The sequence below is a fragment of the Leptodactylus fuscus genome, chromosome 7 (genome assembly GCF_031893055.1).
Source record: "Leptodactylus fuscus isolate aLepFus1 chromosome 7, aLepFus1.hap2, whole genome shotgun sequence".
Taxonomy (NCBI): domain Eukaryota; kingdom Metazoa; phylum Chordata; class Amphibia; order Anura; family Leptodactylidae; genus Leptodactylus; species Leptodactylus fuscus.
In genome coordinates this window covers 31,824,979-31,840,352 of record NC_134271.1, presented here as the reverse complement: position 1 = coordinate 31,840,352, position 15,374 = coordinate 31,824,979, and positions in this window count along the sequence as shown.

Genomic DNA, 15,374 nt, shown 5'->3' with positions numbered 1-15,374 from the left:
TCCTACCTTTAGAAGTCTTCTCCGTGCAGCTTCCCCGCGGCGTCTTCCGGTCCTGAATTCACTCTGCCAGGCATCGGGCCTGGGCAGAGCCGACCACGCATGCCCGCTTGTAGTGCGGGCATGCGCAGTCGGCTCTGCCCAGGCCCGATGCCTGGCAGAGTGAATGAAGAGCTGGAAGACGCCATGGGGACGCTGCAAGAAGACTGCTCGGAGGATCCAGCCCGACCCTCACTCGTGGACTTGGTAAGTATAATTTGATTGAACGTTGCCTACCCCTGAAACGAGCATTTTCCCCCCATAGACTATAATAGGGTTCGATATTCGATTCGAGTAGTTGAATATTGAGGGGCTACTCGAAACGAATATTGAACCTCGAACATTTTACTGTTCGCTCATCTCTATTTATCAACCCAACTGCGCCACAATGTTTGCATTGGAAAATGTTGTGAGCGGGGCATAGAGCAGGGTCGGGCAGGACAGGTCAGCCCTAGAAATTTACTATATCTCATAACAAAATGCAGGCGTGAATTGTACCAGAAATTTACTCCAGTTCATGCCCGACGTAGATGTCCATTCTGGTGCATGGGAATGTGCCTGCATTATTAAGAGTCCAGAGCCTTAATAATTGAGACTTGCCTCTCACCAGTTGGGGACTTTATTAAGTTCATTCCCCCAATATTCTTATTAGGGCAATAAGGGTACATGTTGCAGTCTTAGGGTAGGTTCACCATTCATCTGGACCTAATCAGCAGCAGAAGTCAGGAACGGAATGCCAGTGCCCTCCATTGGTATCCCTTGCAGGTAGTCTGTGGCCCATTACGGCAACAAAACATGAAGAGGAATTCCTCTTCATTTTCCACCGTGTGAATTAACCTTATTGTGGCCTTTGCTGAAATATATGAGAAAATGTAAAATAATATGATATATTATAATGTGTGAATACACCCTAAGACCTACTTTATCACATTTACCTTGTCGCTATAATACAGTAAGTATAACCTTTACATCGGATATTAGCCATACAGATAACAGATTAACATGCAATTATTGTGATCTTATATATCTTACAAGTATTATATGCATCTAACTCTGAATTTCTCTTGTAGGAAGTATATGGGTTTTTCGGCACTACCTCTCATACCATGAACAGTGTCATGATGTTTTGTTCCTCTTTGCATTCTGGACCCTCATCGTACAGTACATTGGGCTAGGTATAGCGTTTTTGGCATCAGTTATTTACTGCTGCTTTTTTTGTATCATGTTGTGGGCTTGTTTGGCTGTTCACGGTTAAAGGAACTGAAACGCTAGGAAGTTAAACTTGTCACATTTTGGCACTAAGTTCTGGAACAGGACTTTGCGGGAGGATTGAGAACAGCTCATCATTAGAAGGATATGGGATTAAATCTGTATAAGGTGCAAAAAACCTAAAAAGCCATTGAATGATCCCAAAGGGCTGAAATTTGTCATCGTAATGCAGCAATCCTGCTAATCTACCGTCGATGGTTTCACGTGGTGTCAACAAAAGTATAATATTCATTTTAGCATGCCTGGTCATCACAATGATCATAAAACAGCAATATAGTCAGCGACCAAAAGAAGCTCTGTGGTGAATGCTGCTGCTGCTGACTGGGAGCACTTGACACTCATCTTCGTGGAACTGTAAAGCACTTGTTTACTACGAGCCTAAAAACTACTTACGAGGTATCTAAAGCCTCAATATCTCAACACTGTGCATGAATGCTACTTATTTCATTTGCACTATAATGGCTTCTCATGGAAAACAGACTATGATCTGCTTGCTGAATTTCAGTTCATACGTATTCAACTATCTAAATAAACCAGCATTTTTTTTTCAAAACCAAGAAAAATCTTTAAGTTGTCAGAGTTGACAAAAGGAAACCAATCTTACTCTAGGTATGTTCATTTTCAGATAGGAACAGAGTAAAAAGGAAACAGAAACCTCAAAAGGATGATAATACTAAATGTTACCATGAAGGTTACTCATCCATCAGATTACAACCATATTCCTGCCTACGTCACTGCTTCGAAACTCAAAGGGAAGCCAAGGGAAAGTGGAAAACAATGGGATATAAAAGGGTTCAAGGGAGTCTATCACCTCCTCTAAGAATATTTGACCGTCATCGCCATATTACAGAACACGTTATAGTGATACATAATATACATGTATGTTACTTTTGTAGCACTGCTATGACAGCTTAGATCTACCACCTCCTGTATTTACCACCCTTGAAGGTGATCTTCCCCCTGCTATAAAGCAAAAAAGAAGAGAGGCACCGAGCCGACCTTGGTGTAGTATTTTTTGAATCAAAACGTCAGGGTAAGCAGAAACAAATGGTGGCTCACCTGGTGGGGTTGTGTGAGACACAACCACCTCTATAGCTCTGTATCTTAGGAATGGATGGCACAGGTAAACGTGGGCGGCAGCTGGATATACGTCTGGGAGACGTCAAGGCAACAATATTGGGGGTGGACCTTCTCACTCGAGGGGAGAACAGAAGAACTGCGCTCGCCCGGGTAAATCAACAAACATTATTTGCACAACGCGTTTTGAGCCTATCTTGCTCTTTCTCAAGTGCATACAGATAACCTTCCCACAGTGGATGATGGGTGTGAGACTATCATCCACTGGGGGAAGGTTATCTGTATGCACTTGAGAAAGAGCAAGATAGGCTCGAAACGCGTTGTACAAATAAAGTTTGTTGATTTACCCGGGCGAGCACGGTTCTTCTGTTCTCCCCTCGAGTGAGAAGGTCCACCCCCAATATTCTTCCCCCTGCTATGACATCCTATCCTAAGCAGCATATGCAGTGCTCCAGGGAGGTGAATGCCTGGCCCCAATGCATCTACTGCCGTATTTGCAAAAAACTCCCAAATTGTTGTTCTCCAAAGCCATAAAAGTGTCTCACATAACAAAAGTATATTATTTATCACTACAATGTGCTCTGTAAGGCGGTTGTGACAGTTGAATATGCTTGGGGAAGATCATAGACTCCCTTTAAGGAAGGTATAGAAGCCAAAGTCATATTATTCTGCCAACAATTTCCCTTTAAATATAATGCTTTATAACCTGAAGATTGCCCGGATGTCTCAAGCAGCCAAACCTCACCTGCCCATTGGTAATTAGGTTGAAGATTGCGGAGCCATAGTGGGTGGGCAGAATCTTCATTGCATATGTCAATTGACCACATGGTCCTTTGTTGATTTGCTATATGAACCTGCGCTACACGACCAATATAATAATTGACCACTGATTGACCAAAACAAGTTCATGTGGACAAAATTGAGTACGACTGTCACAATACGTAAAATGAGCCATAAATGTTACCTCACTTTTAATTTTGGCTTTATATACATATGCACTTTGCATTCACTTCCACATAAATTTTTCTAAAGTCTAGGATCTACCTGTTTCCCATGCTGTCTGTATCTGGTCCGAGTGTATACATGTATTATGGTCAATACTGGGTCTGTAGATTCCAAATAGGTCCATAGGCCTGGTTCCAAGCTGCAGAAACAATTGACTAGAGTTTCTGGGAACAGCTTCGGGGTTACTTCCCGAAACAAAAAGTGTTGTATTGATGTGATGAGTGACGTCACCACTAGTCACAGAGAGAGTTTGTGGAAGAAAATTAATCCTACATATTTCAGAATGGAGCATCCTTCTGCATCAGGGATATGTCATGTCCTTCATTCTACAACTAGTGAGATTAGTGGTATTAGAGTTCAAAGAATATCCACGGTTTTTCTGATTTTGACATTTTATGAATATAATGTTTTTTCTTGCACTGTTTTGACATTGGGTGTCCCTCCAACTGCTTTGTCATGCTATACACATGTTCATTTATAGACCTCCCAAGTATATTTTATGACATGGATATTTAATACAATATATTATCTAATTCATGTGGTGGGAAACGTGTTCTTTTATAATATATGAGGTTGTCATGTTGCTATGTAAATTATTTTAATGGGCATTTTTGCCCCTGTCATATGACATGCTTTATGTGTTATATTAGGTAGGTGTAGGGAGCTTACCGTATTGCCATCTATTGAACTTTGTGTAAATTTGGTTCCCTGGCAATGGATCGTTGATAATATGGTAATATTTTGGGATGGTGGGCAACTTATAGCAAAGAACGGCTCAGTTTTCTAGATGTGAACATTGGGGCAGATTTATGACGACTGGCATTGCTCACATTAGCCCCAATACTGGCAGACAGAGCGCTTCATATATGACAAGTTGCACCCTCCACCAGGCTGTGCACCAGGGGAAAATGTACTCCAGCTTGATGTCTCTCCTAGCAAATTTTTGGCGTATATGATGATAAATCCGGCATTCCCTCAGCATACCTCCTTTTTGGCGAAGTGGCAAGGGTGGCACAGAGTTTAAGCCATAAGTTTTTTATGAAAGAAATTGCTATTTTTGCACAAAAGTAGCAACATTTTATGCGTTGGACATCAAGAAACTGGCATACTCATGCAGATTAGGAGAATCTATACAGAGATGGAAGACTTTTTTTTTATATTAGGCTAGAATACAACAATTCAAAGAAGAAAGGTGCAGTATAGACTGGAATCTACCAAGTGGAAGATGGCAGCTCTCCATGGGGAGAACTTAAGAGATCCTAGTATGGACCACAAACCAAAGAAAGAAAAAATTTCCAATTAGTACCCAACATGTAGATGATGGAGGGATAGTCAACAGTATTAAGAAACAATCAAATGTTTTAAGCCAGGACAAGGGAATAGGGGAAGTAATACATCCACGGCTCAGATTTGTATTTCAAAGGGCAAAAACTTGGGTAATCTTGTTGCTTCCATGGTACGAGACCCTAAAAAAACAAAGAAACCCCACTGTAATCTACTGTAAAGCAATGTAGAGCATGTTGTATGGCGGGGCAAAAAGAGAAATGAAAAGCAATTTCAGACAATAAAACAAATATCAGATTAACTGGGACACAAAGTAGATAATACGTTGTATTAATTTCCCCTGGAATAAGATCTACATGGAAAGCACAAAGAGGTCAAAATTAAAACAAATGAATGAACATTTAATGGAAAAGGCTGTTTCGGGGACACCCATTTTCAAAAATTAAAAGGAAAAACATGGGGGCGAATTTTTAAAATAAAGTATCAAATAGATAAACCAAAACAGTTTGAGGGAACTTTGTAATCTTGACATTTTATGAATAAAATAGCTGGATATTTTGGTAGTGCAAAAATTGGTCTATTTTAATTTACTGGATTAGATGTTTTTGGATAAGTGGTATTGACTTTCCAGGCATAATGCCAGTGTACATTGGGGGGAATTTATTAGGACTGGTTATTCCAGTTTTAATTAATTCCCTCGCAGATATACAAGAATTATTAAAGGAAAATAAATACAGCTTACCATTGCGTTCCTCCCACTGGAAGCTTTAATATTTATGTATATCCAGGTCCCCCAAAGTCCTGATGATTATATGTGTAGAGCACAGTCGAGAAGGCCACAAATTTAGTTCCTCTGCCTTCTCTGCTGACGTTCTGACTCTGTCATATAACCTTCCCTACTCTAATGTCCTGCACTTTGGCACTGTGTTGCAATGATGTGTCACATCCATGCGATTCATCTATAGAACAGTAAATTCCCCTCATTGTGTTTTAGAGCCATAGGGAAAGAGTAATTAATGCCTAGGGTTGAGCTGATCTTGAGATTTCAGGATCGATTTTAAAATGAAAGTGAAATTTGCTCGATCGACAATCGGGATCCGATCTTTCCTGATCTCGATCGCTCAACTCTAGTCAATGCTTCTCTATGGGAAAAGTCACTTTTAGGGTTGAGCCGATATTGAGATTTCAAAATCCGATTTATGATAATTTTCCAGCCAATCCCGATCGTGAAATTTGCGCGATCGCCGATCAGGATCCGATCTTTCCCGATCCCGATCGCTCAATCCTAGTAATACCTAAGCTTATGGCTAAACTTGTAGCTGGAATAGATTTCAGTCACCATTTACGCTGATAAATGATGATAAATCGATCAGGACTGATGGCCCTCCCATTCCACGCACGACAATGCCCCCGCTCTGGTAATTGGCAAGGACAGTCTAAAACCCTGACATTTTTTACTCAAAAAACTGGCCTATGTTTTTGTTAAATTCAGTATTTTTATGAGGGTCTTTCCCCACCTTCACTAATTCAGGTTTTTAGCATCTTTTAATAGGCGCTACTGTAATGATTACAGCAGAGTGGGAATATTTTTTCTAGACTCCATTATTCCTGGGAAACAAGAACAGTTAATTTTGGTGCCTGATGTATTAAGCTTTGTAATGTCAGAAGGGGAATGTCAGTCAGGGTGTGGGATTTGGAGCTATAATCAGAGACAACCGGTGTCAGAGCTGATCTGCTCCTGCCTGACACCACCCAAGATTAATTTCAATCTGAATAGATTAATTTCAAATCTGAGTTTACATTGAGGAAAACACAGGTAAAGTCATGTAAAAGTGGCAGTAACATATAATGTGGGTAAAATAAGTATTGAACACATCGCCAATTTCCTAAGTAAATATATTTCTAAAGGTTCTATTGACATGAAATTCTCACCAGATGTCAGTAACAACCCATCCAATCCACACAGGTAAAGAAATCAAACCATAGATGTCCATAAATATATATATTGAACACGCTTACTGACATGTATTTAATACTTCATAGAAAAACCTTTGTTGGTGATGCCAGCTTTCAGGTGCCTCCTGTATTGAGAAACTAGGCATTGCCCAGGTGTGATTTTGGACCATACTTCCAAACACTCCTCAAATCCAGAAGGTTCCATGGGCTCCTTCTATCAAGATGGAGCTTTAGTTCCTTCCAGAGATTCTATTGGATTCAGGTCAGGTTATTAGCTGGGCCATTCTAGCAGTTTTATTTTCTCTCTCTAAAAACAATTGAGAATTTCCTTGGCTGTGTGTTTGGGGTCATTGTCTTTCTGAAATATCCACCCTTGTTTCATCTTCATCATCCTGGTAGTTGGTATCAGATTATTTATTTTTTTTTATCAAAAATTCATCTTTCTTTCAATTACATGAAGTTTGCTAGCGCCATATGCTGAATACCAGCCCCAGATTATAATGATCCCACCTCCAAGCTTCACTGTTGATATGCAGTGCCTTTTAGCCTCCAAACATGGTATTATGAAATCCAAAGAGTTCAATTTTGGTCTCATCAACCAGACTATATTCTCCAAGTATTTCACAGGATTGTCTAAATGTTGTTGAGCAAACATTAAACACGATTGAGCATGCTTTTTGTTCATCAATGGAGTCTTGCCTGGTGAGCGTGTATACAGGCCATGGAGGTTGAGGGTATTGCTTATTGTTTTCTTTGAAACTATTGTACTTGTCGCTTCCAGGTCTTTCTGTAGCTCTTCACGGATTGTCTTTGGCTCTTGGACAACTCTTTTGGTAATCCTTTTCACTCTTCTTTCTGAAATTTGCATTTTGCTCCCTAAAAATTCTTCCTTAACCGAAGCCATCAGTATTTTTTGCACGAAAATGGTTGCAAAGGTCTTGAGACAGCTCATTGGTTTTACCATTATGAGATGTTTCTTATATGGCACCTTAGTAATAGGCGATCAAGTAAACCAGCTGATATTTTTCACTGGCCACTCTCGTTTGTCATGAGTTCAATATTTTTTCCCTCAGTCATTTCTCATTATTACCCATATCTTAATTTATGGACATCTATGATTTGATTTCTTCGCCTGTGTGCACTGGATGGGTTGTTACCAATATCTGATGAGAATTTCATGTCAACAGCACATTAAGAAATATATTAAATTGGTGATGTGTTCAATACTTATTTACCTGCTATCTCTATGGGAAAATTGATGACAGGCATGGGAAATGCCTTTTTAATAGAGATGAGCGAGTACTGTTCGGATCAGCCGATCCGAACAGCACGCTCGCATAGAAATGAATGGACGTAGCCGCGGGCGGTTAAGCGGCCGGCCGCCTTCAAAGCGGAAGTACCAGGTGCATCCATTCATTTCTATGGAGCGTGCTGTTCAGAGCGGCTGATCCGAACAGTACTCGCTCATCTCTACTTTTTAAGCCAAACACTGTCATATAAAGACGCCTGCCCGTGTTGGTTTTCATACACACACGGTGGATGTATTGAAAGAAGTAAAGGATTTTACAAGCACTCTAAAAATTATCCCGTTTAGGGACTTGCAATTGCAACAGTTTGGGCGTTTTTTGGCAGTATGTTGTAAAAAAAGAAACAAAAGAAAACAAAAAGTTATCCCTTTATAGGTACTAATAATGGAGAAAGTAATGTTTGTTTTTGTCTTTTTATAATGTTTTTTTCTTATTATGCCAACAATGGCAACAGCAGTATGTAATAGTACATGACAGAGGAGGTTTCAGGCTGAGTGGTGGCGGTATCAGTGGCAGAGTTAGCAGTGGCAACATAAATAGCAGAACAGTATGGTATAAAACATGATGGACCAGGATGGAGATATCTGGCTATGTAGTGGTAGCAACATCAGCAGTAGAGAAAGGAACATGATCAGAAGACAGCAGCAGTGGTGCTTGATGGGTGAAAAATAGCCATATACCCCTCCAGCAATTGAGGATTTATCAATTGGCATCAGCCTAATTAATTTTGATAAATGTAATGATTTCTACATTTGCGGTAGACAATTTTGTCTATTTAACAATGTCACCCTTAGTGCCATTGAAATTGAGACTGGTCAACACCTCTAGCTGTGAGAAGTACCTCCTTTAAGCCATTCTATCTGTTAATAAAGCCTCAAACCACCAAATTTAGCACATGTGCAGGGACAATGCATTATTTTGAAAAAATGGCAACTAAGCATCTCCAATGGAGGCTGAGTACATGCCATCAGTTGGCAAAATACAGTGGAATTCCATTTTTTATTTTGCCAAATCAGCTGGTGATGAGACATGGTTACTACGTATGCATTTGCACTGCCACAGCTTATTTTCTGGTTCATCACACAAGCGATGACTACACAAAGTCTACCCACCATCATCATCATTGTAAATGTGTCTTCCAGTGCTACAACTACCCAAACTTTCCTGATCTCTGGCAGGTTTTTGGATGCTGTGGGAGAGCATCTTCATCATCATCATTATTATTATTGCAGTCGTACCATCCTTTTCCTTCAATATAATTTTTTCACCCTCACCTGGTTGCCAGTCCTGTCATTATCAATGAACTCATCATCTTCCCTTCCACTGCTTTCCTTATCGGGTTGGGATTTTCGCACCCTCATAATCCCCACCTGTAGATGTCCTATGAGTGCCTTCTATTAGGAAAGCTACTAGTATTCAACCCTTGGCCATTACTACGACCAAGTCATGTCTTTCACTTCCACCTCTGTCTCCTCTCATATATATATATATATATATATATATATATATATATATATATATATATATATACACACACACCCTGACTGTTCTCACTCTCATCCAACTCATCAACAGAAAGAAGAAATGTCCTTCACCGCAGCCCATGTGTTATGTTTTTATAACAAAAAGGGTTCCTTAATAAGGAGTCAATGTCAGTGAAGATAGAGTAGACAAAGCAGAAGGGGCACTTAAGAAATTAAGTATTATGATGGTAGAGGTGGAGGAAGACACCAAACTCTGACTCAAAGTCATAGCTTCACTGTCAAATGTACTGCTGTGACTGAGAACAACAAGTCAAGTTTTTTTTTTTTCCATTTATAGTATCAGCAAATAGAATCCTGTGGCTACTGGAGGCAGTGCCAAAAATCAAGAGTGGTGTTGCTGTGGCTACCCACATTCTTATTGTTATTTACTTTGGTGGATGATGTGGCAGTAGCACAGGCATTTCCTTCTACTCCTCCTATACCCTGTCTTATCCTTTTCTCCATTACTGCTTTTAGTTTATTCTGAATTGTATGGCACATTTGGTAATGACTGCAGTTTGGAACTAACCTGGCCTGGCAAAAGCACAAGAAATAATTAAATGGATGGCTGCAGTTTGATGAATTTGTCAATGATGGACTCTTAAAATTAGCGAGGATATTAAAAATAAAAAAAAAATGGTGAAAAAAATAATACTGCTACACAAAAAAGGGATACACTGTGGCAAAACAATAAAAATCTGTATTTTTGTGGTAATGCTATTTTTCTACATTATTTGCACTATTCCCATTTGGCTGATGCCAGAGATTATTAAAAAGCCAGCCTGGCTCACAGATCATGTGATTCTCCTGTAAGGTTCACATTGCAGAAACCATTTTTTGCTTGTCCTAAACAAATGACAGAAGTTTCAGTTTTGTTGGGAACCAAACTTTTTGTGAATTTCTGGCTGAATCAGTTTGGCCATCTCTATGTGATGGTCTCCCTGGTTAGAAAGGTCTAGATTGGAAATATTTTATTGTTGGAGTGAACTAGAATTAGTGACTTGTAAATCTGTAACTTGTGGGTCTCAAATGTTACTGCTAGACAATCCACAGAACCAGGAAGAAAAGAATCCCCAACATTTGGGACTACTGCTGGTGTATTGTATTGTATAACATCTGAAAGGAATGCCACGCACCAACTGAAATTGTTTTCTATGTGTGGCCCAGTTGTCCAGCTCATAGGATGAGAAGGAACATCACTGCAATATTTCCTAACTATAAAACTGTGAAGATTCTGGTCTGATGCTATGAAGTAGTTACTGCTGAAAAAAAAAACTAGTGCTAGCTATGATAGAATACATAGTGCATAGTGCATCACAGCCGGCTTGGTAGCCACAGATGTGTCACAATCCCCATTCATTCCCTGTCCACCATCAAAGCACCTACAATGCGCATGTGAGCATCAGACCTATACTGTGGAATTATGACAGAAGGTGGCCTAATCTGATAATTCACATTTCCTTCCACGTCATGTGGACAACCACATGTGATATGTGCATTGCTTAACTGGGGATAATACGATATAATGCACTATGGGAGGAATGCAAACTAGCAAAGGGATCAAACCTTATTTTGCTTGCAAATCTTGGGTGCCAAGATTTATGGGTATGTAACTTTCACATGTATCATCAACTTCTTGTAGACCAATTTTGCCTCTTCCTGGAAATGGTATTTTCTATAATATGGCCCAGGACAACAACGCACCCTTCTACACTGCAAAGAAAAAATATTCAGAAATTGTTTGCAGAACAAGTCAGACACTGTGAGCATCTGTGGGATGTGTTTAAAACGTAAAGCTTTCCCACGGAGGTCCTTCCTCGCAACTTAAAAGACTGTATATACTGTAAGTTATATTTATGCCAAATGTATGCCATAGGCTTTACTTACACTGTGTTTCACACTAACAGCACATACATTGCAGTTTCTCTGGTTCTGCACTTATGCAATGTTATCCTAGAACTGCATCATCTTTGTAAGTATTTGCATTTTTCTAGTGTACCTTTTTGTCACTTATGTAACATCCTGAAAGAATGTACCATAACAAAGAAAATAAAACTTATGTGGGATTGAAAAGTTTGTTTTGTCCTACTTGCAGATCAGTAGGCAACTATATACTATACTAGCTTTTACCCGCGACTTCGTCTGCGGTGATTTGAGTATTGGGCGGACACAGACGTGTGAAACTGTAAAAGTGCTTTAAAAAGTTTGGTGGGCTAGCAAATGTGATTTGATGTGTTATATTGTGTATGTTGTGATACAGACAATGTGATGTGTTATACAGCCTGTGTACAGGAGTATATATGTATCAGGTACTGTATATAGCAGTGATAGGTAATACATGTATTTATATAGTATATACAGCCTTTGTACAGGAGTATATATGTATCAGGCACTGTATATAGCAGTGATAGGAGATACATGTAATTATATAGTATATGTAGCCTGTGTACAGGAGTATATATGTATCAGGCGCTGTATATAGCAGTGATAGGAGATACATGTAATTATATAGTATATACAGCCTGTGTACATTAGTATATATGTATCAGGTACTGTATATAGCAGTGATAGGTAATACATGTAATTATATATATACAGCCTGTGTACAGGAGTATATATGTATCAGGCACTGTATATAGCAGTGATAGGAGATACATGTAATTATATAGTATATACAGCCTGTGTACAGGAGTATATATGCATCAGGCTCTGTATATAGCAGTGATAGGAGATACATGTAATAATATAGTATATACAGCCTGTGTACAGGGGTATATATGTATCAGGCGCTGTATATAGCAGTGATAGGAGATACATGTAATTATATAGTATATATAGCCTGTGTACAGGAGTATATATGTATCAGGTACTGTATATAGCAGTGATAGGAGATACATGTAATTACAATGTGATGTGTTGTATTGTGTATGTATAGTGGAAAGCTATATGTAAATGTGAGTAGAGTGAGGGCTACTCCTGAGGAGACAGTAAGGAGTGTGCAGGCAGGTTGAGGCAGGAAATGCCAGGCAGTGTGTGTGAGTCTATAGCTGGGGCTAGGAGTCCTGCTTTTGTGAGTCTCCTGCTAGGAAGCCATGTTGTTTAGTGGCACCAAAAGTAGCCTGTGACTCAATCCTAAGGGAAAACTATGTTTGTGGAAAATTGCATGCAAATCCGTCCAGGCGTTTTAGCGTGATTGAGGAACAAACATCCAAACTCACAAACATCCAAACACACAAACTTTCACATTTATAATATTAGTAGGATTTTATAAAATGTATAGCTTATATATTTCTTTTGCAACAAACAATCAAGGAAGTTAGCCTTTCTAACTTTCTACAATTGATTGTCTATCCTATTAGAGTTGCAGATGTCTGATACCCAGGCCCCTGCAGATCTCTGGTATTATTAAGGTAGCATTCACTCGCTAGGCAAATTACAGCAGCAAGTGTTGGTACTGCAGCACCATCCCAAAGACTTAAACGGGAAAGCACTGCAGTACATAAACTCTCCACTAGTTTCAACAGCAATAGCCACGCTGCCTCAAAACCAAAGATCTGTGGGAGTCCCAGGTGTCAAACCCCCACAGATCTAATATTGTAGAATGTGGATAAACCGTTTAATTAACCGTTTAGAAGAACAATGAGTCTATCATCTTGATTGTAAAAAGAAATGATTCCAGTGTGGAACAAAATTAAAAATGGTGTTGATAAACATGGGTAAAAAAATAAAAATAAAAAATAAACTAGGGTTGAGCTGATCTTGAGATTTCAGGATTGATTTTAAAATCAAAATCTGATTTCCGATCATTTGCTCGATCGGCAATCGGAATCCGATCTTTCCCGATCCCAATCGCTCAACCTTAGTCAATGCTTCTCTATGGAAAAAGTCACTTTTAGGCTTGAGCTGATCTTAAGACTTGAAATTTGCTCGATTGCCGATGGAATCCGATCTTTTCTGATCCCTCAACCCCTATTAATAACTATATACACATACACACAGGGAAGGAAATAATTATTTGATCTCTTGCTGATTTTGTACGTTTGCCCACTGACAAAGACTATGCACCAGATCATCCAGATTGGTCAGATGAGACAAAAACTGAGCTTTGGCATTAATTCAAATCTCTAGTGTTTGGAGAAAGAGAAAGAACACTGTCCCCACTGCCAAGCATGGAGGTGGAAACATTATGTTTTGGGGCTGTTTCTCCAGTAAGTGAACAGGACTACTTGGGGCCACACGGTGGCTCAGTGGTTAGCACTGCAGCCTTGCAGGACTGGAGTCCTGATGTTCAAATCCCACCAAGGGCAAAAAACCATCTGCAAGGAGTTTGTATGTTCTCCCCGTGTTTGCATGGATTTCCATCCTGTATTCTAAAGACATACTGATAGGGAAAAATGTACATTGTGAGCTCTATGTGGGGCTCACAATCTACAAAAAAGAAAAAAAAAACCCAGGACTACTTCACAGCATCAATGGGAGAATGGATGGAGCCATGTACCACAAAAATCCTCAGTGACAACCTCCGTCAGGACATTAAAAATGGGTCGTGGCTAGGACTTCCAGCAGGACAATGACCCAAAACATACAACCAAGGCAACAAAGGAGTGGCTCAAAAAGAAGCACATTAAGGTCATGGAGTGGCCTAGTCAGCTCCAGACCTTAATCCCATAGAACACTTATGAAGGGAGCTGCAGCGAGTAACCAAGCGACAGCCTAAAAATCTTAATGATTAGAGATGATCTGCAAAGAGGAGTGGACCAAAATTCCTCCTGACATGTGCGCAAACCTCATTATCAATAGAGATGAGCGAACACTAAAATGTTCGAGGTTCGAAATTCGATTCGAACAGCCGCTCACTGTTCGAGTGTTCGAATGGGTTTCGAACCCCATTATAGTCTATGGGGAACATAAACTCGTTAAGGGGGAAACCCAAATTCGTGTCTGGAGGGTCACCAAGTCCACTATGACACCCCAGGAAATGATACCAACACCCTGGAATGACACTGGGACAGCAGGGGAAGCATGTCTGGGGGCATAAAAGTCACTTTATTTCATGGAAATCCCTGTCAGTTTGCGATTTTCGCAAGCTAACTTTTCCCCATAGAAATGCATTGGCCAGTGCTGATTGGCCAGAGTACGGAACTCGACCAATCAGCGCTGGCTCTGCTGGAGGAGGCGGAGTCTAAGATCGCTCCACACCAGTCTCCATTCAGGTCCGACCTTAGACTCCGCCTCCTCCGGCAGAGCCAGCGCTGATTGGCCGAAGGCTGGCCAATGCATTCCTATGCGAATGCAGAGACTTAGCAGTGCTGAGTCAGTTTTGCTCAACTACACATCTGATGCACACTCGGCACTGCTACATCAGATGTAGCAATCTGATGTAGCAGAGCCGAGGGTGCACTAGAACCCCTGTGCAAACTCAGTTCACGCTAATAGAATGCATTGGCCAGCGCTGATTGGCCAATGCATTCTATTAGCCCGATGAAGTAGAGCTGAATGTGTGTGCTAAGCACACTCATTCAGCACTGCTTCATCACGCCAATACAATGCATTAGCCAGTGCTGATTGGCCAGAGTACGGAATTCGGCCAATCAGCGCTGGCCAATGCATTCTATTAGCCCGATGAAGTAGAGCTGAATGTGTGTGCTAAGCACACACATTCAGCACTGCTTCATCACGCCAATACAATGCATTAGCCAGTGCTGATTGGCCAGAGTACGGAATTCGGCCAATCAGCGCTGGCCAATGCATTCTATTAGCCCGATGAAGTAGAGCTGAATGTGTGTGCTAAGCACACACATTCAGCACGGCTTCATCACGCCAATACAATGCATTAGCCAGTGCTGATTGGCCAGAGTACGGAATTCGGCCAATCAGCGCTGGCTCTGCTGGAGGAGGCGGAGTCTAAGATCGCTCC